This window comes from Triplophysa dalaica, chromosome 21, assembly GCF_015846415.1.
Source record: "Triplophysa dalaica isolate WHDGS20190420 chromosome 21, ASM1584641v1, whole genome shotgun sequence".
NCBI lineage: Eukaryota > Metazoa > Chordata > Actinopteri > Cypriniformes > Nemacheilidae > Triplophysa > Triplophysa dalaica.
Genome location: NC_079562.1, coordinates 12,519,800 through 12,542,895, shown reverse-complemented (window position 1 = coordinate 12,542,895; position 23,096 = coordinate 12,519,800). Strand labels below are relative to the sequence as shown.

At 44.4% G+C, this 23,096-nt stretch overlaps 17 non-coding genes across 17 annotated transcripts; all 17 read right to left on the bottom strand.

The window, feature by feature from the left end:
- Positions 1–279: 279 nt before the first annotated feature.
- Positions 280–352, bottom strand: trnar-ucg (transfer RNA arginine (anticodon UCG)). Its single transcript has one exon. It is a non-coding gene; the product is annotated as a tRNA-Arg (tRNA).
- A 1,196-nt stretch (positions 353–1,548) lies between these two features.
- On the bottom strand, positions 1,549–1,621 carry trnar-ucg (transfer RNA arginine (anticodon UCG)). The gene has a single exon. It is a non-coding gene; the product is annotated as a tRNA-Arg (tRNA).
- A 1,769-nt stretch (positions 1,622–3,390) lies between these two features.
- Positions 3,391–3,463, bottom strand: trnar-ucg (transfer RNA arginine (anticodon UCG)). The gene has a single exon. It is a non-coding gene; the product is annotated as a tRNA-Arg (tRNA).
- A 1,196-nt stretch (positions 3,464–4,659) lies between these two features.
- On the bottom strand, positions 4,660–4,732 carry trnar-ucg (transfer RNA arginine (anticodon UCG)). Its single transcript has one exon. It is a non-coding gene; the product is annotated as a tRNA-Arg (tRNA).
- Positions 4,733–5,928: 1,196 nt separating this feature from the next.
- On the bottom strand, positions 5,929–6,001 carry trnar-ucg (transfer RNA arginine (anticodon UCG)). The gene has a single exon. It is a non-coding gene; the product is annotated as a tRNA-Arg (tRNA).
- Positions 6,002–8,014: 2,013 nt separating this feature from the next.
- On the bottom strand, positions 8,015–8,087 carry trnar-ucg (transfer RNA arginine (anticodon UCG)). Its single transcript has one exon. It is a non-coding gene; the product is annotated as a tRNA-Arg (tRNA).
- Positions 8,088–9,283: 1,196 nt separating this feature from the next.
- trnar-ucg (transfer RNA arginine (anticodon UCG)) lies at positions 9,284–9,356 on the bottom strand. The gene has a single exon. It is a non-coding gene; the product is annotated as a tRNA-Arg (tRNA).
- Positions 9,357–10,552: 1,196 nt separating this feature from the next.
- Positions 10,553–10,625, bottom strand: trnar-ucg (transfer RNA arginine (anticodon UCG)). The gene has a single exon. It is a non-coding gene; the product is annotated as a tRNA-Arg (tRNA).
- Positions 10,626–11,822: 1,197 nt separating this feature from the next.
- On the bottom strand, positions 11,823–11,895 carry trnar-ucg (transfer RNA arginine (anticodon UCG)). Its single transcript has one exon. It is a non-coding gene; the product is annotated as a tRNA-Arg (tRNA).
- Positions 11,896–13,091: 1,196 nt separating this feature from the next.
- On the bottom strand, positions 13,092–13,164 carry trnar-ucg (transfer RNA arginine (anticodon UCG)). Its single transcript has one exon. It is a non-coding gene; the product is annotated as a tRNA-Arg (tRNA).
- A 1,196-nt stretch (positions 13,165–14,360) lies between these two features.
- trnar-ucg (transfer RNA arginine (anticodon UCG)) lies at positions 14,361–14,433 on the bottom strand. Its single transcript has one exon. It is a non-coding gene; the product is annotated as a tRNA-Arg (tRNA).
- A 1,197-nt stretch (positions 14,434–15,630) lies between these two features.
- Positions 15,631–15,703, bottom strand: trnar-ucg (transfer RNA arginine (anticodon UCG)). Its single transcript has one exon. It is a non-coding gene; the product is annotated as a tRNA-Arg (tRNA).
- Positions 15,704–16,900: 1,197 nt separating this feature from the next.
- trnar-ucg (transfer RNA arginine (anticodon UCG)) lies at positions 16,901–16,973 on the bottom strand. Its single transcript has one exon. It is a non-coding gene; the product is annotated as a tRNA-Arg (tRNA).
- Positions 16,974–18,169: 1,196 nt separating this feature from the next.
- On the bottom strand, positions 18,170–18,242 carry trnar-ucg (transfer RNA arginine (anticodon UCG)). The gene has a single exon. It is a non-coding gene; the product is annotated as a tRNA-Arg (tRNA).
- Positions 18,243–19,438: 1,196 nt separating this feature from the next.
- trnar-ucg (transfer RNA arginine (anticodon UCG)) lies at positions 19,439–19,510 on the bottom strand. Its single transcript has one exon. It is a non-coding gene; the product is annotated as a tRNA-Arg (tRNA).
- A 1,196-nt stretch (positions 19,511–20,706) lies between these two features.
- Positions 20,707–20,779, bottom strand: trnar-ucg (transfer RNA arginine (anticodon UCG)). The gene has a single exon. It is a non-coding gene; the product is annotated as a tRNA-Arg (tRNA).
- A 1,197-nt stretch (positions 20,780–21,976) lies between these two features.
- trnar-ucg (transfer RNA arginine (anticodon UCG)) lies at positions 21,977–22,049 on the bottom strand. The gene has a single exon. It is a non-coding gene; the product is annotated as a tRNA-Arg (tRNA).
- Positions 22,050–23,096: the final 1,047 nt, after the last annotated feature.

Sequence of the window (23,096 nt, the reverse complement as noted above, 5' to 3'; positions counted from 1 at the left end):
AGTGTGAGGTACATAAGAGGTCTCCTGCTCTCTATTATTACCAGATTTATCATTAAAGATCTAAAAACAAATAAAAACTTGTACATTTATAAGCTATAGCCTCATTTAAATGAAAGTTTTTATTTAGTACAGAATGTTAGCGCATGTCTGAAAAACATGTTTTTGAATAAAAGCCACAAAAGACTGGGTCTCTCTGTATCACTCAGGCTGTACTACAGAGTCTATTCACTTGCAGAGACAACTGGTGTGCGTCAACGATATAATGGGCATTTTAAACTGCGACCCCGGCAGGACTCGAACCTGCAATCTTCTGATTCGAAGTCAGACGCCTTATCCATTAGGCCACGAGGCCTACGAATGCTCCAAAGTTATGCACTGCTATGCAACAACCACTTGCAGAGACAACTGGTGTAAGTGGACGGTTGTAATGGGCATTTTAAGACTGCAAATCTTAGAAATCTACTAAGTCCGATACCGAACTTAGTACGGACACCCGATCGACATAATCCACTGCAGCCAAGAACCACTGAACTCAAGTGATCCGCCAGCCTCAGACTCCCAGTAGCTTGGATTACAGGCACGCGCCACTGCACCCGGCGAGTGCTCAAGGTGTCAGCAAGCAAATTGAATCAAGAAAAGTGCGCGGAGCGCTCCCTCAAGTCTATGACAATTTTTTTTCAACTTAGTATCAAGTTTAGTGTGAGGTACATAAGAGGTCTCCTGCTCTCTATTATTAACAGATTTATCATTAAAGATCTCAAAACAAACAAAAACTTGTATATTTATAAGCTACAGCCTCATTTAAATGAAAGTATTTATTTAGTACAGGCTGTTAGCACATGTCTGAAAAACATGTTTTGGTGTAAATGGCACAAAAGACTGGGTCTCGCTGTATCATTCAGGCTGTACTACAGTGTCTATTCACAGGCACTACCCCACTACTGATCGGCATGGGGGTTTTGACCTGCTCCGTTTCCGACCTGGACCGGTTCACCCCTCCTTAGACGACCTGGTAGTCCCGAGCTCCCCCAGGAGCACCATATCGATACCGAACTTAGTACGGACACCCGATCGACATAGTCCACTGCAGCCAAGAACCCCTGAACTCAAGTGATCCGCCAGCCTCAGACTCCCAGTAGCTTGGATTACAGGCACGCGCCACTGCACCCGGCGAGTGCTCGAGATGTCAGCAAGCGAATTGAATCAAGAAAAGTGCACGGAGCGCTCCCTCAAGTGTATGACATTTTTTTTCAACTTAGTATCAAGTTTAGTGTGAGGTACATAAGAGGTCTCCTGCTCTCTATTATTACCAGATTTATCATTAAAAATCTAAAAACAAATAAAAACTTGTACATTTATAAGCTATAGCCTCATTTAAATGAAAGTTTTTATTTAGTACAGAATGTTAGCGCATGTCTGAAAAACATGTTTTTGAATAAAAGCCACAAAAGACTGGGTCTCTCTGTATCACTCAGGCTGTACTACAGAGTCTATTCACTTGCAGAGACAACTCGTGTGCGTCAACGATATAATGGGCATTTTAAACTGCGACCCCGGCAGGACTCGAACCTGCAATCTTCTGATTCGAAGTCAGACGCCTTATCCATTAGGCCACGAGGCCTACGAATGCTCCAAAGTTATGCACTGCTATGCAACAACCACTTGCAGAGACAACTGGTGTAAGTGGACGGTTGTAATGGGCATTTTAAGACTGCAAATCTTAGAAATCTACTAAGTCCGATACCGAACTTAGTACGGACACCCGATCGACATAGTCCACTGCAGCCAAGAACCACTGAACTCAAGTGATCCGCCAGCCTCAGACTCCCAGTAGCTTGGATTACAGGCACGCGCCACTGCACCCGGCGAGTGCTCAAGGTGTCAGCAAGCAAATTGAATCAAGAAAAGTGCGCGGAGCGCTCCCTCAAGTCTATGACAATTTTTTTTCAACTTAGTATCAAGTTTAGTGTGAGGTACATAAGAGGTCTCCTGCTCTCTATTATTAACAGATTTATCATTAAAGATCTCAAAACAAACAAAAACTTGTATATTTATAAGCTACAGCCTCATTTAAATGAAAGTATTTATTTAGTACAGGCTGTTAGCACATGTCTGAAAAACATGTTTTGGTGTAAATGGCACAAAAGACTGGGTCTCGCTGTATCATTCAGGCTGTACTACAGTGTCTATTCACAGGCACTACCCCACTACTGATCGGCATGGGGGTTTTGACCTGCTCCGTTTCCGACCTGGACCGGTTCACCCCTCCTTAGACGACCTGGTAGTCCCGAGCTCCCCCAGGAGCACCATATCGATACCGAACTTAGTACGGACACCCGATCGACATAGTCCACTGCAGCCAAGAACCCCTGAACTCAAGTGATCCGCCAGCCTCAGACTCCCAGTAGCTTGGATTACAGGCACGCGCCACTGCACCCGGCGAGTGCTCGAGATGTCAGCAAGCGAATTGAATCAAGAAAAGTGCACGGAGCGCTCCCTCAAGTGTATGACATTTTTTTTCAACTTAGTATCAAGTTTAGTGTGAGGTACATAAGAGGTCTCCTGCTCTCTATTATTAACAGATTTATCATTAAAGATCTCAAAACAAACAAAAACTTGTATATTTATAAGCTACAGCCTCATTTAAATGAAAGTATTTATTTAGTACAGGCTGTTAGCACATGTCTGAAAAACATGTTTTGGTGTAAATGGCACAAAAGACTGGGTCTCGCTGTATCATTCAGGCTGTACTACAGTGTCTATTCACAGGCACTACCCCACTACTGATCGGCATGGGGGTTTTGACCTGCTCCGTTTCCGACCTGGACCGGTTCACCCCTCCTTAGACGACCTGGTAGTCCCGAGCTCCCCCAGGAGCACCATATCGATACCGAACTTAGTACGGACACCCGATCGACATAGTCCACTGCAGCCAAGAACCCCTGAACTCAAGTGATCCGCCAGCCTCAGACTCCCAGTAGCTTGGATTACAGGCACGCGCCACTGCACCCGGCGAGTGCTCGAGATGTCAGCAAGCGAATTGAATCAAGAAAAGTGCACGGAGCGCTCCCTCAAGTGTATGACATTTTTTTTCAACTTAGTATCAAGTTTAGTGTGAGGTACATAAGAGGTCTCCTGCTCTCTATTATTACCAGATTTATCATTAAAAATCTAAAAACAAATAAAAACTTGTACATTTATAAGCTATAGCCTCATTTAAATGAAAGTTTTTATTTAGTACAGAATGTTAGCGCATGTCTGAAAAACATGTTTTTGAATAAAAGCCACAAAAGACTGGGTCTCTCTGTATCACTCAGGCTGTACTACAGAGTCTATTCACTTGCAGAGACAACTGGTGTGCGTCAACGATATAATGGGCATTTTAAACTGCGACCCCAGCAGGACTCGAACCTGCAATCGTCTGATTCGAAGTCAGACGCCTTATCCATTAGGCCACGAGGCCTACAAATGCTCCAAAGTTATGCACTGCTATGCAACAACCACTTGCAGAGACAACTGGTGTAAGTGGACGGTTGTAATGGGCATTTTAAGACTGCAAATCTTAGAAATCTACTAAGTCCGATACCGAACTTAGTACGGACACCCGATCGACATAGTCCACTGCAGCCAAGAACCACTGAACTCAAGTGATCCGCCAGCCTCAGACTCCCAGTAGCTTGGATTACAGGCACGCGCCACTGCACCCGGCGAGTGCTCAAGGTGTCAGCAAGCAAATTGAATCAAGAAAAGTGCGCGGAGCGCTCCCTCAAGTCTATGACAATTTTTTTTCAACTTAGTATCAAGTTTAGTGTGAGGTACATAAGAGGTCTCCTGCTCTCTATTATTAACAGATTTATCATTAAAGATCTCAAAACAAACAAAAACTTGTATATTTATAAGCTACAGCCTCATTTAAATGAAAGTATTTATTTAGTACAGGCTGTTAGCACATGTCTGAAAAACATGTTTTGGTGTAAATGGCACAAAAGACTGGGTCTCGCTGTATCATTCAGGCTGTACTACAGTGTCTATTCACAGGCACTACCCCACTACTGATCGGCATGGGGGTTTTGACCTGCTCCGTTTCCGACCTGGACCGGTTCATCCCTCCTTAGACGACCTGGTAGTCCCGAGCTCCCCCAGGAGCACCATATCGATACCGAACTTAGTACGGACACCCGATCGACATAGTCCACTGCAGCCAAGAACCCCTGAACTCAAGTGATCCGCCAGCCTCAGACTCCCAGTAGCTTGGATTACAGGCACGCGCCACTGCACCCGGCGAGTGCTCGAGATGTCAGCAAGCGAATTGAATCAAGAAAAGTGCACGGAGCGCTCCCTCAAGTGTATGACATTTTTTTTCAACTTAGTATCAAGTTTAGTGTGAGGTACATAAGAGGTCTCCTGCTCTCTATTATTACCAGATTTATCATTAAAAATCTAAAAACAAATAAAAACTTGTACATTTATAAGCTATAGCCTCATTTAAATGAAAGTTTTTATTTAGTACAGAATGTTAGCGCATGTCTGAAAAACATGTTTTTGAATAAAAGCCACAAAAGACTGGGTCTCTCTGTATCACTCAGGCTGTACTACAGAGTCTATTCACTTGCAGAGACAACTGGTGTGCGTCAACGATATAATGGGCATTTTAAACTGCGACCCCAGCAGGACTCGAACCTGCAATCGTCTGATTCGAAGTCAGACGCCTTATCCATTAGGCCACGAGGCCTACAAATGCTCCAAAGTTATGCACTGCTATGCAACAACCACTTGCAGAGACAACTGGTGTAAGTGGACGGTTGTAATGGGCATTTTAAGACTGCAAATCTTAGAAATCTACTAAGTCCGATACCGAACTTAGTACGGACACCCGATCGACATAGTCCACTGCAGCCAAGAACCACTGAACTCAAGTGATCCGCCAGCCTCAGACTCCCAGTAGCTTGGATTACAGGCACGCGCCACTGCACCCGGCGAGTGCTCAAGGTGTCAGCAAGCAAATTGAATCAAGAAAAGTGCGCGGAGCGCTCCCTCAAGTCTATGACAATTTTTTTTCAACTTAGTATCAAGTTTAGTGTGAGGTACATAAGAGGTCTCCTGCTCTCTATTATTAACAGATTTATCATTAAAGATCTCAAAACAAACAAAAACTTGTATATTTATAAGCTACAGCCTCATTTAAATGAAAGTATTTATTTAGTACAGGCTGTTAGCACATGTCTGAAAAACATGTTTTGGTGTAAATGGCACAAAAGACTGGGTCTCGCTGTATCATTCAGGCTGTACTACAGTGTCTATTCACAGGCACTACCCCACTACTGATCGGCATGGGGGTTTTGACCTGCTCCGTTTCCGACCTGGACCGGTTCACCCCTCCTTAGACGACCTGGTAGTCCCGAGCTCCCCCAGGAGCACCATATCGATACCGAACTTAGTACGGACACCCGATCGACATAGTCCACTGCAGCCAAGAACCCCTGAACTCAAGTGATCCGCCAGCCTCAGACTCCCAGTAGCTTGGATTATAGGCACGCGCCACTGCACCCGGCGAGTGCTCGAGATGTCAGCAAGCGAATTGAATCAAGAAAAGTGCACGGAGCGCTCCCTCAAGTGTATGACATTTTTTTTCAACTTAGTATCAAGTTTAGTGTGAGGTACATAAGAGGTCTCCTGCTCTCTATTATTACCAGATTTATCATTAAAGATCTAAAAACAAATAAAAACTTGTACATTTATAAGCTATAGCCTCATTTAAATGAAAGTTTTTATTTAGTACAGAATGTTAGCGCATGTCTGAAAAACATGTTTTTGAATAAAAGCCACAAAAGACTGGGTCTCTCTGTATCACTCAGGCTGTACTACAGAGTCTATTCACTTGCAGAGACAACTGGTGTGCGTCAACGATATAATGGGCATTTTAAACTGCGACCCCAGCAGGACTCGAACCTGCAATCGTCTGATTCGAAGTCAGACGCCTTATCCATTAGGCCACGAGGCCTACAAATGCTCCAAAGTTATGCACTGCTATGCAACAACCACTTGCAGAGACAACTGGTGTAAGTGGACGGTTGTAATGGGCATTTTAAGACTGCAAATCTTAGAAATCTACTAAGTCCGATACCGAACTTAGTACGGACACCCGATCGACATAGTCCACTGCAGCCAAGAACCACTGAACTCAAGTGATCCGCCAGCCTCAGACTCCCAGTAGCTTGGATTACAGGCACGCGCCACTGCACCCGGCGAGTGCTCAAGGTGTCAGCAAGCAAATTGAATCAAGAAAAGTGCGCGGAGCGCTCCCTCAAGTCTATGACAATTTTTTTTCAACTTAGTATCAAGTTTAGTGTGAGGTACATAAGAGGTCTCCTGCTCTCTATTATTAACAGATTTATCATTAAAGATCTCAAAACAAACAAAAACTTGTATATTTATAAGCTACAGCCTCATTTAAATGAAAGTATTTATTTAGTACAGGCTGTTAGCACATGTCTGAAAAACATGTTTTGGTGTAAATGGCACAAAAGACTGGGTCTCGCTGTATCATTCAGGCTGTACTACAGTGTCTATTCACAGGCACTACCCCACTACTGATCGGCATGGGGGTTTTGACCTGCTCCGTTTCCGACCTGGACCGGTTCACCCCTCCTTAGACGACCTGGTAGTCCCGAGCTCCCCCAGGAGCACCATATCGATACCGAACTTAGTACGGACACCCGATCGACATAGTCCACTGCAGCCAAGAACCCCTGAACTCAAGTGATTCGCCAGCCTCAGACTCCCAGTAGCTTGGATTACAGGCACGCGCCACTGCACCCGGCGAGTGCTCGAGATGTCAGCAAGCGAATTGAATCAAGAAAAGTGCACGGAGCGCTCCCTCAAGTGTATGACATTTTTTTTCAACTTAGTATCAAGTTTAGTGTGAGGTACATAAGAGGTCTCCTGCTCTCTATTATTACCAGATTTATCATTAAAAATCTAAAAACAAATAAAAACTTGTACATTTATAAGCTATAGCCTCATTTAAATGAAAGTTTTTATTTAGTACAGAATGTTAGCGCATGTCTGAAAAACATGTTTTTGAATAAAAGCCACAAAAGACTGGGTCTCTCTGTATCACTCAGGCTGTACTACAGAGTCTATTCACTTGCAGAGACAACTGGTGTGCGTCAACGATAAGAGGTCTCCTGCTCTCTATTATTAACAGATTTATCATTAAAGATCTCAAAACAAACAAAAACTTGTATATTTATAAGCTACAGCCTCATTTAAATGAAAGTATTTATTTAGTACAGGCTGTTAGCACATGTCTGAAAAACATGTTTTGGTGTAAATGGCACAAAAGACTGGGTCTCGCTGTATCATTCAGGCTGTACTACAGTGTCTATTCACAGGCACTACCCCACTACTGATCGGCATGGGGGTTTTGACCTGCTCCGTTTCCGACCTGGACCGGTTCACCCCTCCTTAGACGACCTGGTAGTCCCGAGCTCCCCCAGGAGCACCATATCGATACCGAACTTAGTACGGACACCCGATCGACATAGTCCACTGCAGCCAAGAACCCCTGAACTCAAGTGATCCGCCAGCCTCAGACTCCCAGTAGCTTGGATTACAGGCACGCGCCACTGCACCCGGCGAGTGCTCGAGATGTCAGCAAGCGAATTGAATCAAGAAAAGTGCACGGAGCGCTCCCTCAAGTGTATGACATTTTTTTTCAACTTAGTATCAAGTTTAGTGTGAGGTACATAAGAGGTCTCCTGCTCTCTATTATTACCAGATTTATCATTAAAGATCTAAAACAAATAAAAACTTGTACATTTATAAGCTATAGCCTCATTTAAATGAAAGTTTTTATTTAGTACAGAATGTTAGCGCATGTCTGAAAAACATGTTTTTGAATAAAAGCCACAAAAGACTGGGTCTCTCTGTATCACTCAGGCTGTACTACAGAGTCTATTCACTTGCAGAGACAACTGGTGTGCATCAACGATATAATGGGCATTTTAAACTGCGACCCCAGCAGGACTCGAACCTGCAATCGTCTGATTCGAAGTCAGACGCCTTATCCATTAGGCCACGAGGCCTACAAATGCTCCAAAGTTATGCACTGCTATGCAACAACCACTTGCAGAGACAACTGGTGTAAGTGGACGGTTGTAATGGGCATTTTAAGACTGCAAATCTTAGAAATCTACTAAGTCCGATACCGAACTTAGTACGGACACCCGATCGACATAGTCCACTGCAGCCAAGAACCACTGAACTCAAGTGATCCGCCAGCCTCAGACTCCCAGTAGCTTGGATTACAGGCACGCGCCACTGCACCCGGCGAGTGCTCAAGGTGTCAGCAAGCAAATTGAATCAAGAAAAGTGCGCGGAGCGCTCCCTCAAGTCTATGACAATTTTTTTTCAACTTAGTATCAAGTTTAGTGTGAGGTACATAAGAGGTCTCCTGCTCTCTATTATTAACAGATTTATCATTAAAGATCTCAAAACAAACAAAAACTTGTATATTTATAAGCTACAGCCTCATTTAAATGAAAGTATTTATTTAGTACAGGCTGTTAGCACATGTCTGAAAAACATGTTTTGGTGTAAATGGCACAAAAGACTGGGTCTCGCTGTATCATTCAGGCTGTACTACAGTGTCTATTCACAGGCACTACCCCACTACTGATCGGCATGGGGGTTTTGACCTGCTCCGTTTCCGACCTGGACCGGTTCACCCCTCCTTAGACGACCTGGTAGTCCCGAGCTCCCCCAGGAGCACCATATCGATACCGAACTTAGTACGGACACCCGATCGACATAGTCCACTGCAGCCAAGAACCCCTGAACTCAAGTGATCCGCCAGCCTCAGACTCCCAGTAGCTTGGATTACAGGCACGCGCCACTGCACCCGGCGAGTGCTCGAGATGTCAGCAAGCGAATTGAATCAAGAAAAGTGCACGGAGCGCTCCCTCAAGTGTATGACATTTTTTTTCAACTTAGTATCAAGTTTAGTGTGAGGTACATAAGAGGTCTCCTGCTCTCTATTATTACCAGATTTATCATTAAAGATCTAAAAACAAATAAAAACTTGTACATTTATAAGCTATAGCCTCATTTAAATGAAAGTTTTTATTTAGTACAGAATGTTAGCGCATGTCTGAAAAACATGTTTTTGAATAAAAGCCACAAAAGACTGGGTCTCTCTGTATCACTCAGGCTGTACTACAGAGTCTATTCACTTGCAGAGACAACTGGTGTGCGTCAACGATATAATGGGCATTTTAAACTGCGACCCCGGCAGGACTCGAACCTGCAATCGTCTGATTCGAAGTCAGACGCCTTATCCATTAGGCCACGAGGCCTACGAATGCTCCAAAGTTATGCACTGCTATGCAACAACCACTTGCAGAGACAACTGGTGTAAGTGGACGGTTGTAATGGGCATTTTAAGACTGCAAATCTTAGAAATCTACTAAGTCCGATACCGAACTTAGTACGGACACCCGATCGACATAGTCCACTGCAGCCAAGAACCACTGAACTCAAGTGATCCGCCAGCCTCAGACTCCCAGTAGCTTGGATTACAGGCACGCGCCACTGCACCCGGCGAGTGCTCAAGGTGTCAGCAAGCAAATTGAATCAAGAAAAGTGCGCGGAGCGCTCCCTCAAGTGTATGACAATTTTTTTTCAACTTAGTATCAAGTTTAGTGTGAGGTACATAAGAGGTCTCCTGCTCTCTATTATTAACAGATTTATCATTAAAGATCTCAAAACAAACAAAAACTTGTATATTTATAAGCTACAGCCTCATTTAAATGAAAGTATTTATTTAGTACAGGCTGTTAGCACATGTCTGAAAAACATGTTTTGGTGTAAATGGCACAAAAGACTGGGTCTCGCTGTATCATTCAGGCTGTACTACAGTGTCTATTCACAGGCGCTACCCCACTACTGATCGGCATGGGGGTTTTGACCTGCTCCGTTTCCGACCTGGACCGGTTCACCCCTCCTTAGACGACCTGGTAGTCCCGAGCTCCCCCAGGAGCACCATATCGATACCGAACTTAGTACGGACACCCGATCGACATAGTCCACTGCAGCCAAGAACCCCTGAACTCAAGTGATCCGCCAGCCTCAGACTCCCAGTAGCTTGGATTACAGGCACGCGCCACTGCACCCGGCGAGTGCTCGAGATGTCAGCAAGCGAATTGAATCAAGAAAAGTGCACGGAGCGCTCCCTCAAGTGTATGACATTTTTTTTCAACTTAGTATCAAGTTTAGTGTGAGGTACATAAGAGGTCTCCTGCTCTCTATTATTACCAGATTTATCATTAAAGATCTCAAAACAAATAAAAACTTGTACATTTATAAGCTATAGCCTCATTTAAATGAAAGTTTTTATTTAGTACAGAATGTTAGCGCATGTCTGAAAAACATGTTTTTGAATAAAAGCCACAAAAGACTGGGTCTCTCTGTATCACTCAGGCTGTACTACAGAGTCTATTCACTTGCAGAGACAACTGGTGTGCGTCAACGATATAATGGGCATTTTAAACTGCGACCCCGGCAGGACTCGAACCTGCAATCTTCTGATTCGAAGTCAGACGCCTTATCCATTAGGCCACGAGGCCTACGAATGCTCCAAAGTTATGCACTGCTATGCCAACAACCACTTGCAGAGACAACTGGTGTAAGTGGACGGTTGTAATGGGCATTTTAAGACTGCAAATCTTAGAAATCTACTAAGTCCGATACCGAACTTAGTACGGACACCCGATCGACATAGTCCACTGCAGCCAAGAACCACTGAACTCAAGTGATCCGCCAGCCTCAGACTCCCAGTAGCTTGGATTACAGGCACGCGCCACTGCACCCGGCGAGTGCTCAAGGTGTCAGCAAGCAAATTGAATCAAGAAAAGTGCGCGGAGCGCTCCCTCAAGTGTATGACAATTTTTTTTCAACTTAGTATCAAGTTTAGTGTGAGGTACATAAGAGGTCTCCTGCTCTCTATTATTAACAGATTTATCATTAAAGATCTCAAAACAAACAAAAACTTGTATATTTATAAGCTACAGCCTCATTTAAATGAAAGTATTTATTTAGTACAGGCTGTTAGCACATGTCTGAAAAACATGTTTTGGTGTAAATGGCACAAAAGACTGGGTCTCGCTGTATCATTCAGGCTGTACTACAGTGTCTATTCACAGGCGCTACCCCACTACTGATCGGCATGGGGGTTTTGACCTGCTCCGTTTCCGACCTGGACCGGTTCACCCCTCCTTAGACGACCTGGTAGTCCCGAGCTCCCCCAGGAGCACCATATCGATACCGAACTTAGTACGGACACCCGATCGACATAGTCCACTGCAGCCAAGAACCCCTGAACTCAAGTGATCCGCCAGCCTCAGACTCCCAGTAGCTTGGATTACAGGCACGCGCCACTGCACCCGGCGAGTGCTCGAGATGTCAGCAAGCGAATTGAATCAAGAAAAGTGCACGGAGCGCTCCCTCAAGTGTATGACATTTTTTTTCAACTTAGTATCAAGTTTAGTGTGAGGTACATAAGAGGTCTCCTGCTCTCTATTATTACCAGATTTATCATTAAAGATCTAAAAACAAATAAAAACTTGTACATTTATAAGCTATAGCCTCATTTAAATGAAAGTTTTTATTTAGTACAGAATGTTAGCGCATGTCTGAAAAACATGTTTTTGAATAAAAGCCACAAAAGACTGGGTCTCTCTGTATCACTCAGGCTGTACTACAGAGTCTATTCACTTGCAGAGACAACTGGTGTGCGTCAACGATATAATGGGCATTTTAAACTGCGACCCCGGCAGGACTCGAACCTGCAATCTTCTGATTCGAAGTCAGACACCTTATCCATTAGGCCACGAGGCCTACGAATGCTCCAAAGTTATGCACTGCTATGCAACAACCACTTGCAGAGACAACTGGTGTAAGTGGACGGTTGTAATGGGCATTTTAAGACTGCAAATCTTAGAAATCTACTAAGTCCGATACCGAACTTAGTACGGACACCCGATCGACATAGTCCACTGCAGCCAAGAACCACTGAACTCAAGTGATCCGCCAGCCTCAGACTCCCAGTAGCTTGGATTACAGGCACGCGCCACTGCACCCGGCGAGTGCTCAAGGTGTCAGCAAGCAAATTGAATCAAGAAAAGTGCGCGGAGCGCTCCCTCAAGTGTATGACAATTTTTTTTCAACTTAGTATCAAGTTTAGTGTGAGGTACATAAGAGGTCTCCTGCTCTCTATTATTAACAGATTTATCATTAAAGATCTCAAAACAAACAAAAACTTGTATATTTATAAGCTACAGCCTCATTTAAATGAAAGTATTTATTTAGTACAGGCTGTTAGCACATGTCTGAAAAACATGTTTTGGTGTAAATGGCACAAAAGACTGGGTCTCGCTGTATCATTCAGGCTGTACTACAGTGTCTATTCACAGGCGCTACCCCACTACTGATCGGCATGGGGGTTTTGACCTGCTCCGTTTCCGACCTGGACCGGTTCACCCCTCCTTAGACGACCTGGTAGTCCCGAGCTCCCCCAGGAGCACCATATCGATACCGAACTTAGTACGGACACCCGATCGACATAGTCCACTGCAGCCAAGAACCCCTGAACTCAAGTGATCCGCCAGCCTCAGACTCCCAGTAGCTTGGATTACAGGCACGCGCCACTGCACCCGGCGAGTGCTCGAGATGTCAGCAAGCGAATTGAATCAAGAAAAGTGCACGGAGCGCTCCCTCAAGTGTATGACATTTTTTTTCAACTTAGTATCAAGTTTAGTGTGAGGTACATAAGAGGTCTCCTGCTCTCTATTATTACCAGATTTATCATTAAAGATCTCAAAACAAATAAAAACTTGTACATTTATAAGCTATAGCCTCATTTAAATGAAAGTTTTTATTTAGTACAGAATGTTAGCGCATGTCTGAAAAACATGTTTTTGAATAAAAGCCACAAAAGACTGGGTCTCTCTGTATCACTCAGGCTGTACTACAGAGTCTATTCACTTGCAGAGACAACTGGTGTGCGTCAACGATATAATGGGCATTTTAAACTGCGACCCCGGCAGGACTCGAACCTGCAATCTTCTGATTCGAAGTCAGACGCCTTATCCATTAGGCCACGAGGCCTACGAATGCTCCAAAGTTATGCACTGCTATGCAACAACCACTTGCAGAGACAACTGGTGTAAGTGGACGGTTGTAATGGGCATTTTAAGACTGCAAATCTTAGAAATCTACTAAGTCCGATACCGAACTTAGTACGGACACCCGATCGACATAGTCCACTGCAGCCAAGAACCACTGAACTCAAGTGATCCGCCAGCCTCAGACTCCCAGTAGCTTGGATTACAGGCACGCGCCACTGCACCCGGCGAGTGCTCAAGGTGTCAGCAAGCAAATTGAATCAAGAAAAGTGCGCGGAGCGCTCCCTCAAGTGTATGACAATTTTTTTTCAACTTAGTATCAAGTTTAGTGTGAGGTACATAAGAGGTCTCCTGCTCTCTATTATTAACAGATTTATCATTAAAGATCTCAAAACAAACAAAAACTTGTATATTTATAAGCTACAGCCTCATTTAAATGAAAGTATTTATTTAGTACAGGCTGTTAGCACATGTCTGAAAAACATGTTTTGGTGTAAATGGCACAAAAGACTGGGTCTCGCTGTATCATTCAGGCTGTACTACAGTGTCTATTCACAGGCGCTACCCCACTACTGATCGGCATGGGGGTTTTGACCTGCTCCGTTTCCGACCTGGACCGGTTCACCCCTCCTTAGACGACCTGGTAGTCCCGAGCTCCCCCAGGAGCACCATATCGATACCGAACTTAGTACGGACACCCGATCGACATAGTCCACTGCAGCCAAGAACCCCTGAACTCAAGTGATCCGCCAGCCTCAGACTCCCAGTAGCTTGGATTACAGGCACGCGCCACTGCACCCGGCGAGTGCTCGAGATGTCAGCAAGCGAATTGAATCAAGAAAAGTGCACGGAGCGCTCCCTCAAGTGTATGACATTTTTTTTCAACTTAGTATCAAGTTTAGTGTGAGGTACATAAGAGGTCTCCTGCTCTCTATTATTACCAGATTTATCATTAAAGATCTCAAAACAAATAAAAACTTGTACATTTATAAGCTATAGCCTCATTTAAATGAAAGTTTTTATTTAGTACAGAATGTTAGCGCATGTCTGAAAAACATGTTTTTGAATAAAAGCCACAAAAGACTGGGTCTCTCTGTATCACTCAGGCTGTACTACAGAGTCTATTCACTTGCAGAGACAACTGGTGTGCGTCAACGATATAATGGGCATTTTAAACTGCGACCCCGGCAGGACTCGAACCTGCAATCTTCTGATTCGAAGTCAGACGCCTTATCCATTAGGCCACGAGGCCTACGAATGCTCCAAAGTTATGCACTGCTATGCCAACAACCACTTGCAGAGACAACTGGTGTAAGTGGACGGTTGTAATGGGCATTTTAAGACTGCAAATCTTAGAAATCTACTAAGTCCGATACCGAACTTAGTACGGACACCCGATCGACATAGTCCACTGCAGCCAAGAACCACTGAACTCAAGTGATCCGCCAGCCTCAGACTCCCAGTAGCTTGGATTACAGGCACGCGCCACTGCACCCGGCGAGTGCTCAAGGTGTCAGCAAGCAAATTGAATCAAGAAAAGTGCGCGGAGCGCTCCCTCAAGTGTATGACAATTTTTTTTCAACTTAGTATCAAGTTTAGTGTGAGGTACATAAGAGGTCTCCTGCTCTCTATTATTAACAGATTTATCATTAAAGATCTCAAAACAAACAAAAACTTGTATATTTATAAGCTACAGCCTCATTTAAATGAAAGTATTTATTTAGTACAGGCTGTTAGCACATGTCTGAAAAACATGTTTTGGTGTAAATGGCACAAAAGACTGGGTCTCGCTGTATCATTCAGGCTGTACTACAGTGTCTATTCACAGGCGCTACCCCACTACTGATCGGCATGGGGGTTTTGACCTGCTCCGTTTCCGACCTGGACCGGTTCACCCCTCCTTAGACGACCTGGTAGTCCCGAGCTCCCCCAGGAGCACCATATCGATACCGAACTTAGTACGGACACCCGATCGACATAGTCCACTGCAGCCAAGAACCCCTGAACTCAAGTGATCCGCCAGCCTCAGACTCCCAGTAGCTTGGATTACAGGCACGCGCCACTGCACCCGGCGAGTGCTCGAGATGTCAGCAAGCGAATTGAATCAAGAAAAGTGCACGGAGCGCTCCCTCAAGTGTATGACATTTTTTTTCAACTTAGTATCAAGTTTAGTGTGAGGTACATAAGAGGTCTCCTGCTCTCTATTATTACCAGATTTATCATTAAAGATCTCAAAACAAATAAAAACTTGTACATTTATAAGCTATAGCCTCATTTAAATGAAAGTTTTTATTTAGTACAGAATGTTAGCGCATGTCTGAAAAACATGTTTTTGAATAAAAGCCACAAAAGACTGGGTCTCTCTGTATCACTCAGGCTGTACTACAGAGTCTATTCACTTGCAGAGACAACTGGTGTGCGTCAACGATATAATGGGCATTTTAAACTGCGACCCCGGCAGGACTCGAACCTGCAATCTTCTGATTCGAAGTCAGACGCCTTATCCATTAGGCCACGAGGCCTACGAATGCTCCAAAGTTATGCACTGCTATGCCAACAACCACTTGCAGAGACAACTGGTGTAAGTGGACGGTTGTAATGGGCATTTTAAGACTGCAAATCTTAGAAATCTACTAAGTCCGATACCGAACTTAGTACGGACACCCGATCGACATAGTCCACTGCAGCCAAGAACCACTGAACTCAAGTGATCCGCCAGCCTCAGACTCCCAGTAGCTTGGATTACAGGCACGCGCCACTGCACCCGGCGAGTGCTCAAGGTGTCAGCAAGCAAATTGAATCAAGAAAAGTGCGCGGAGCGCTCCCTCAAGTGTATGACAATTTTTTTTCAACTTAGTATCAAGTTTAGTGTGAGGTACATAAGAGGTCTCCTGCTCTCTATTATTAACAGATTTATCATTAAAGATCTCAAAACAAACAAAAACTTGTATATTTATAAGCTACAGCCTCATTTAAATGAAAGTATTTATTTAGTACAGGCTGTTAGCACATGTCTGAAAAACATGTTTTGGTGTAAATGGCACAAAAGACTGGGTCTCGCTGTATCATTCAGGCTGTACTACAGTGTCTATTCACAGGCGCTACCCCACTACTGATCGGCATGGGGGTTTTGACCTGCTCCGTTTCCGACCTGGACCGGTTCACCCCTCCTTAGACGACCTGGTAGTCCCGAGCTCCCCCAGGAGCACCATATCGATACCGAACTTAGTACGGACACCCGATCGACATAGTCCACTGCAGCCAAGAACCCCTGAACTCAAGTGATCCGCCAGCCTCAGACTCCCAGTAGCTTGGATTACAGGCACGCGCCACTGCACCCGGCGAGTGCTCGAGATGTCAGCAAGCGAATTGAATCAAGAAAAGTGCACGGAGCGCTCCCTCAAGTGTATGACATTTTTTTTCAACTTAGTATCAAGTTTAGTGTGAGGTACATAAGAGGTCTCCTGCTCTCTATTATTACCAGATTTATCATTAAAGATCTCAAAACAAATAAAAACTTGTACATTTATAAGCTATAGCCTCATTTAAATGAAAGTTTTTATTTAGTACAGAATGTTAGCGCATGTCTGAAAAACATGTTTTTGAATAAAAGCCACAAAAGACTGGGTCTCTCTGTATCACTCAGGCTGTACTACAGAGTCTATTCACTTGCAGAGACAACTGGTGTGCGTCAACGATATAATGGGCATTTTAAACTGCGACCCCGGCAGGACTCGAACCTGCAATCTTCTGATTCGAAGTCAGACGCCTTATCCATTAGGCCACGAGGCCTACGAATGCTCCAAAGTTATGCACTGCTATGCAACAACCACTTGCAGAGACAACTGGTGTAAGTGGACGGTTGTAATGGGCATTTTAAGACTGCAAATCTTAGAAATCTACTAAGTCCGATACCGAACTTAGTACGGACACCCGATCGACATAGTCCACTGCAGCCAAGAACCACTGAACTCAAGTGATCCGCCAGCCTCAGACTCCCAGTAGCTTGGATTACAGGCACGCGCCACTGCACCCGGCGAGTGCTCAAGGTGTCAGCAAGCAAATTGAATCAAGAAAAGTGCGCGGAGCGCTCCCTCAAGTGTATGACAATTTTTTTTCAACTTAGTATCAAGTTTAGTGTGAGGTACATAAGAGGTCTCCTGCTCTCTATTATTAACAGATTTATCATTAAAGATCTCAAAACAAACAAAAACTTGTATATTTATAAGCTACAGCCTCATTTAAATGAAAGTATTTATTTAGTACAGGCTGTTAGCACATGTCTGAAAAACATGTTTTGGTGTAAATGGCACAAAAGACTGGGTCTCGCTGTATCATTCAGGCTGTACTACAGTGTCTATTCACAGGCGCTACCCCACTACTGATCGGCATGGGGGTTTTGACCTGCTCCGTTTCCGACCTGGACCGGTTCACCCCTCCTTAGACGACCTGGTAGTCCCGAGCTCCCCCAGGAGCACCATATCGATACCGAACTTAGTACGGACACCCGATCGACATAGTCCACTGCAGCCAAGAACCCCTGAACTCAAGTGATCCGCCAGCCTCAGACTCCCAGTAGCTTGGATTACAGGCACGCGCCACTGCACCCGGCGAGTGCTCGAGATGTCAGCAAGCGAATTGAATCAAGAAAAGTGCACGGAGCGCTCCCTCAAGTGTATGACATTTTTTTTCAACTTAGTATCAAGTTTAGTGTGAGGTACATAAGAGGTCTCCTGCTCTCTATTATTACCAGATTTATCATTAAAGATCTCAAAACAAATAAAAACTTGTACATTTATAAGCTATAGCCTCATTTAAATGAAAGTTTTTATTTAGTACAGAATGTTAGCGCATGTCTGAAAAACATGTTTTTGAATAAAAGCCACAAAAGACTGGGTCTCTCTGTATCACTCAGGCTGTACTACAGAGTCTATTCACTTGCAGAGACAACTGGTGTGCGTCAACGATATAATGGGCATTTTAAACTGCGACCCCGGCAGGACTCGAACCTGCAATCTTCTGATTCGAAGTCAGACGCCTTATCCATTAGGCCACGAGGCCTACGAATGCTCCAAAGTTATGCACTGCTATCCAACAACCACTTGCAGAGACAACTGGTGTAAGTGGACGGTTGTAATGGGCATTTTAAGACTGCAAATCTTAGAAATCTACTAAGTCCGATACCGAACTTAGTACGGACACCCGATCGACATAGTCCACTGCAGCCAAGAACCACTGAACTCAAGTGATCCGCCAGCCTCAGACTCCCAGTAGCTTGGATTACAGGCACGCGCCACTGCACCCGGCGAGTGCTCAAGGTGTCAGCAAGCAAATTGAATCAAGAAAAGTGCGCGGAGCGCTCCCTCAAGTGTATGACAATTTTTTTTCAACTTAGTATCAAGTTTAGTGTGAGGTACATAAGAGGTCTCCTGCTCTCTATTATTAACAGATTTATCATTAAAGATCTCAAAACAAACAAAAACTTGTATATTTATAAGCTACAGCCTCATTTAAATGAAAGTATTTATTTAGTACAGGCTGTTAGCACATGTCTGAAAAACATGTTTTGGTGTAAATGGCACAAAAGACTGGGTCTCGCTGTATCATTCAGGCTGTACTACAGTGTCTATTCACAGGCGCTACCCCACTACTGATCGGCATGGGGGTTTTGACCTGCTCCGTTTCCGACCTGGACCGGTTCACCCCTCCTTAGACGACCTGGTAGTCCCGAGCTCCCCCAGGAGCACCATATCGATACCGAACTTAGTACGGACACCCGATCGACATAGTCCACTGCAGCCAAGAACCCCTGAACTCAAGTGATCCGCCAGCCTCAGACTCCCAGTAGCTTGGATTACAGGCACGCGCCACTGCACCCGGCGAGTGCTCGAGATGTCAGCAAGCGAATTGAATCAAGAAAAGTGCACGGAGCGCTCCCTCAAGTGTATGACATTTTTTTTCAACTTAGTATCAAGTTTAGTGTGAGGTACATAAGAGGTCTCCTGCTCTCTATTATTACCAGATTTATCATTAAAGATCTCAAAACAAATAAAAACTTGTACATTTATAAGCTATAGCCTCATTTAAATGAAAGTTTTTATTTAGTACAGAATGTTAGCGCATGTCTGAAAAACATGTTTTTGAATAAAAGCCACAAAAGACTGGGTCTCTCTGTATCACTCAGGCTGTACTACAGAGTCTATTCACTTGCAGAGACAACTGGTGTGCGTCAACGATATAATGGGCATTTTAAACTGCGACCCCGCAGGACTCGAACCTGCAATCTTCTGATTCGAAGTCAGACGCCTTATCCATTAGGCCACGAGGCCTACGAATGCTCCAAAGTTATGCACTGCTATCCAACAACCACTTGCAGAGACAACTGGTGTAAGTGGACGGTTGTAATGGGCATTTTAAGACTGCAAATCTTAGAAATCTACTAAGTCCGATACCGAACTTAGTACGGACACCCGATCGACATAGTCCACTGCAGCCAAGAACCACTGAACTCAAGTGATCCGCCAGCCTCAGACTCCCAGTAGCTTGGATTACAGGCACGCGCCACTGCACCCGGCGAGTGCTCAAGGTGTCAGCAAGCAAATTGAATCAAGAAAAGTGCGCGGAGCGCTCCCTCAAGTGTATGACAATTTTTTTTCAACTTAGTATCAAGTTTAGTGTGAGGTACATAAGAGGTCTCCTGCTCTCTATTATTAACAGATTTATCATTAAAGATCTCAAAACAAACAAAAACTTGTATATTTATAAGCTACAGCCTCATTTAAATGAAAGTATTTATTTAGTACAGGCTGTTAGCACATGTCTGAAAAACATGTTTTGGTGTAAATGGCACAAAAGACTGGGTCTCGCTGTATCATTCAGGCTGTACTACAGTGTCTATTCACAGGCGCTACCCCACTACTGATCGGCATGGGGGTTTTGACCTGCTCCGTTTCCGACCTGGACCGGTTCACCCCTCCTTAGACGACCTGGTAGTCCCGAGCTCCCCCAGGAGCACCATATCGATACCGAACTTAGTACGGACACCCGATCGACATAGTCCACTGCAGCCAAGAACCCCTGAACTCAAGTGATCCGCCAGCCTCAGACTCCCAGTAGCTTGGATTACAGGCACGCGCCACTGCACCCGGCGAGTGCTCGAGATGTCAGCAAGCGAATTGAATCAAGAAAAGTGCACGGAGCGCTCCCTCAAGTGTATGACATTTTTTTTCAACTTAGTATCAAGTTTAGTGTGAGGTACATAAGAGGTCTCCTGCTCTCTATTATTACCAGATTTATCATTAAAGATCTCAAAACAAATAAAAACTTGTACATTTATAAGCTATAGCCTCATTTAAATGAAAGTTTTTATTTAGTACAGAATGTTAGCGCATGTCTGAAAAACATGTTTTTGAATAAAAGCCACAAAAGACTGGGTCTCTCTGTATCACTCAGGCTGTACTACAGAGTCTATTCACTTGCAGAGACAACTGGTGTGCGTCAACGATATAATGGGCATTTTAAACTGCGACCCCGGCAGGACTCGAACCTGCAATCTTCTGATTCGAAGTCAGACGCCTTATCCATTAGGCCACGAGGCCTACGAATGCTCCAAAGTTATGCACTGCTATGCCAACAACCACTTGCAGAGACAACTGGTGTAAGTGGACGGTTGTAATGGGCATTTTAAGACTGCAAATCTTAGAAATCTACTAAGTCCGATACCGAACTTAGTACGGACACCCGATCGACATAGTCCACTGCAGCCAAGAACCACTGAACTCAAGTGATCCGCCAGCCTCAGACTCCCAGTAGCTTGGATTACAGGCACGCGCCACTGCACCCGGCGAGTGCTCAAGGTGTCAGCAAGCAAATTGAATCAAGAAAAGTGCGCGGAGCGCTCCCTCAAGTGTATGACAATTTTTTTTCAACTTAGTATCAAGTTTAGTGTGAGGTACATAAGAGGTCTCCTGCTCTCTATTATTAACAGATTTATCATTAAAGATCTCAAAACAAACAAAAACTTGTATATTTATAAGCTACAGCCTCATTTAAATGAAAGTATTTATTTAGTACAGGCTGTTAGCACATGTCTGAAAAACATGTTTTGGTGTAAATGGCACAAAAGACTGGGTCTCGCTGTATCATTCAGGCTGTACTACAGTGTCTATTCACAGGCGCTACCCCACTACTGATCGGCATGGGGGTTTTGACCTGCTCCGTTTCCGACCTGGACCGGTTCACCCCTCCTTAGACGACCTGGTAGTCCCGAGCTCCCCCAGGAGCACCATATCGATACCGAACTTAGTACGGACACCCGATCGACATAGTCCACTGCAGCCAAGAACCCCTGAACTCAAGTGATCCGCCAGCCTCAGACTCCCAGTAGCTTGGATTACAGGCACGCGCCACTGCACCCGGCGAGTGCTCGAGATGTCAGCAAGCGAATTGAATCAAGAAAAGTGCACGGAGCGCTCCCTCAAGTGTATGACATTTTTTTTCAACTTAGTATCAAGTTTAGTGTGAGGTACATAAGAGGTCTCCTGCTCTCTATTATTACCAGATTTATCATTAAAGATCTCAAAACAAATAAAAACTTGTACATTTATAAGCTATAGCCTCATTTAAATGAAAGTTTTTATTTAGTACAGAATGTTAGCGCATGTCTGAAAAACATGTTTTTGAATAAAAGCCACAAAAGACTGGGTCTCTCTGTATCACTCAGGCTGTACTACAGAGTCTATTCACTTGCAGAGACAACTGGTGTGCGTCAACGATATAATGGGCATTTTAAACTGCGACCCCGGCAGGACTCGAACCTGCAATCTTCTGATTCGAAGTCAGACGCCTTATCCATTAGGCCACGAGGCCTACGAATGCTCCAAAGTTATGCACTGCTATGCAACAACCACTTGCAGAGACAACTGGTGTAAGTGGACGGTTGTAATGGGCATTTTAAGACTGCAAATCTTAGAAATCTACTAAGTCCGATACCGAACTTAGTACGGACACCCGATCGACATAGTCCACTGCAGCCAAGAACCACTGAACTCAAGTGATCCGCCAGCCTCAGACTCCCAGTAGCTTGGATTACAGGCACGCGCCACTGCACCCGGCGAGTGCTCAAGGTGTCAGCAAGCAAATTGAATCAAGAAAAGTGCGCGGAGCGCTCCCTCAAGTGTATGACAATTTTTTTTCAACTTAGTATCAAGTTTAGTGTGAGGTACATAAGAGGTCTCCTGCTCTCTATTATTAACAGATTTATCATTAAAGATCTCAAAACAAACAAAAACTTGTATATTTATAAGCTACAGCCTCATTTAAATGAAAGTATTTATTTAGTACAGGCTGTTAGCACATGTCTGAAAAACATGTTTTGGTGTAAATGGCACAAAAGACTGGGTCTCGCTGTATCATTCAGGCTGTACTACAGTGTCTATTCACAGGCGCTACCCCACTACTGATCGGCATGGGGGTTTTGACCTGCTCCGTTTCCGACCTGGACCGGTTCACCCCTCCTTAGACGACCTGGTAGTCCCGAGCTCCCCCAGGAGCACCATATCGATACCGAACTTAGTACGGACACCCGATCGACATAGTCCACTGCAGCCAAGAACCCCTGAACTCAAGTGATCCGCCAGCCTCAGACTCCCAGTAGCTTGGATTACAGGCACGCGCCACTGCACCCGGCGAGTGCTCGAGATGTCAGCAAGCGAATTGAATCAAGAAAAGTGCACGGAGCGCTCCCTCAAGTGTATGACATTTTTTTTCAACTTAGTATCAAGTTTAGTGTGAGGTACATAAGAGGTCTCCTGCTCTCTATTATTACCAGATTTATCATTAAAAATCTAAAAACAAATAAAAACTTGTACATTTATAAGCTATAGCCTCATTTAAATGAAAGTTTTTATTTAGTAC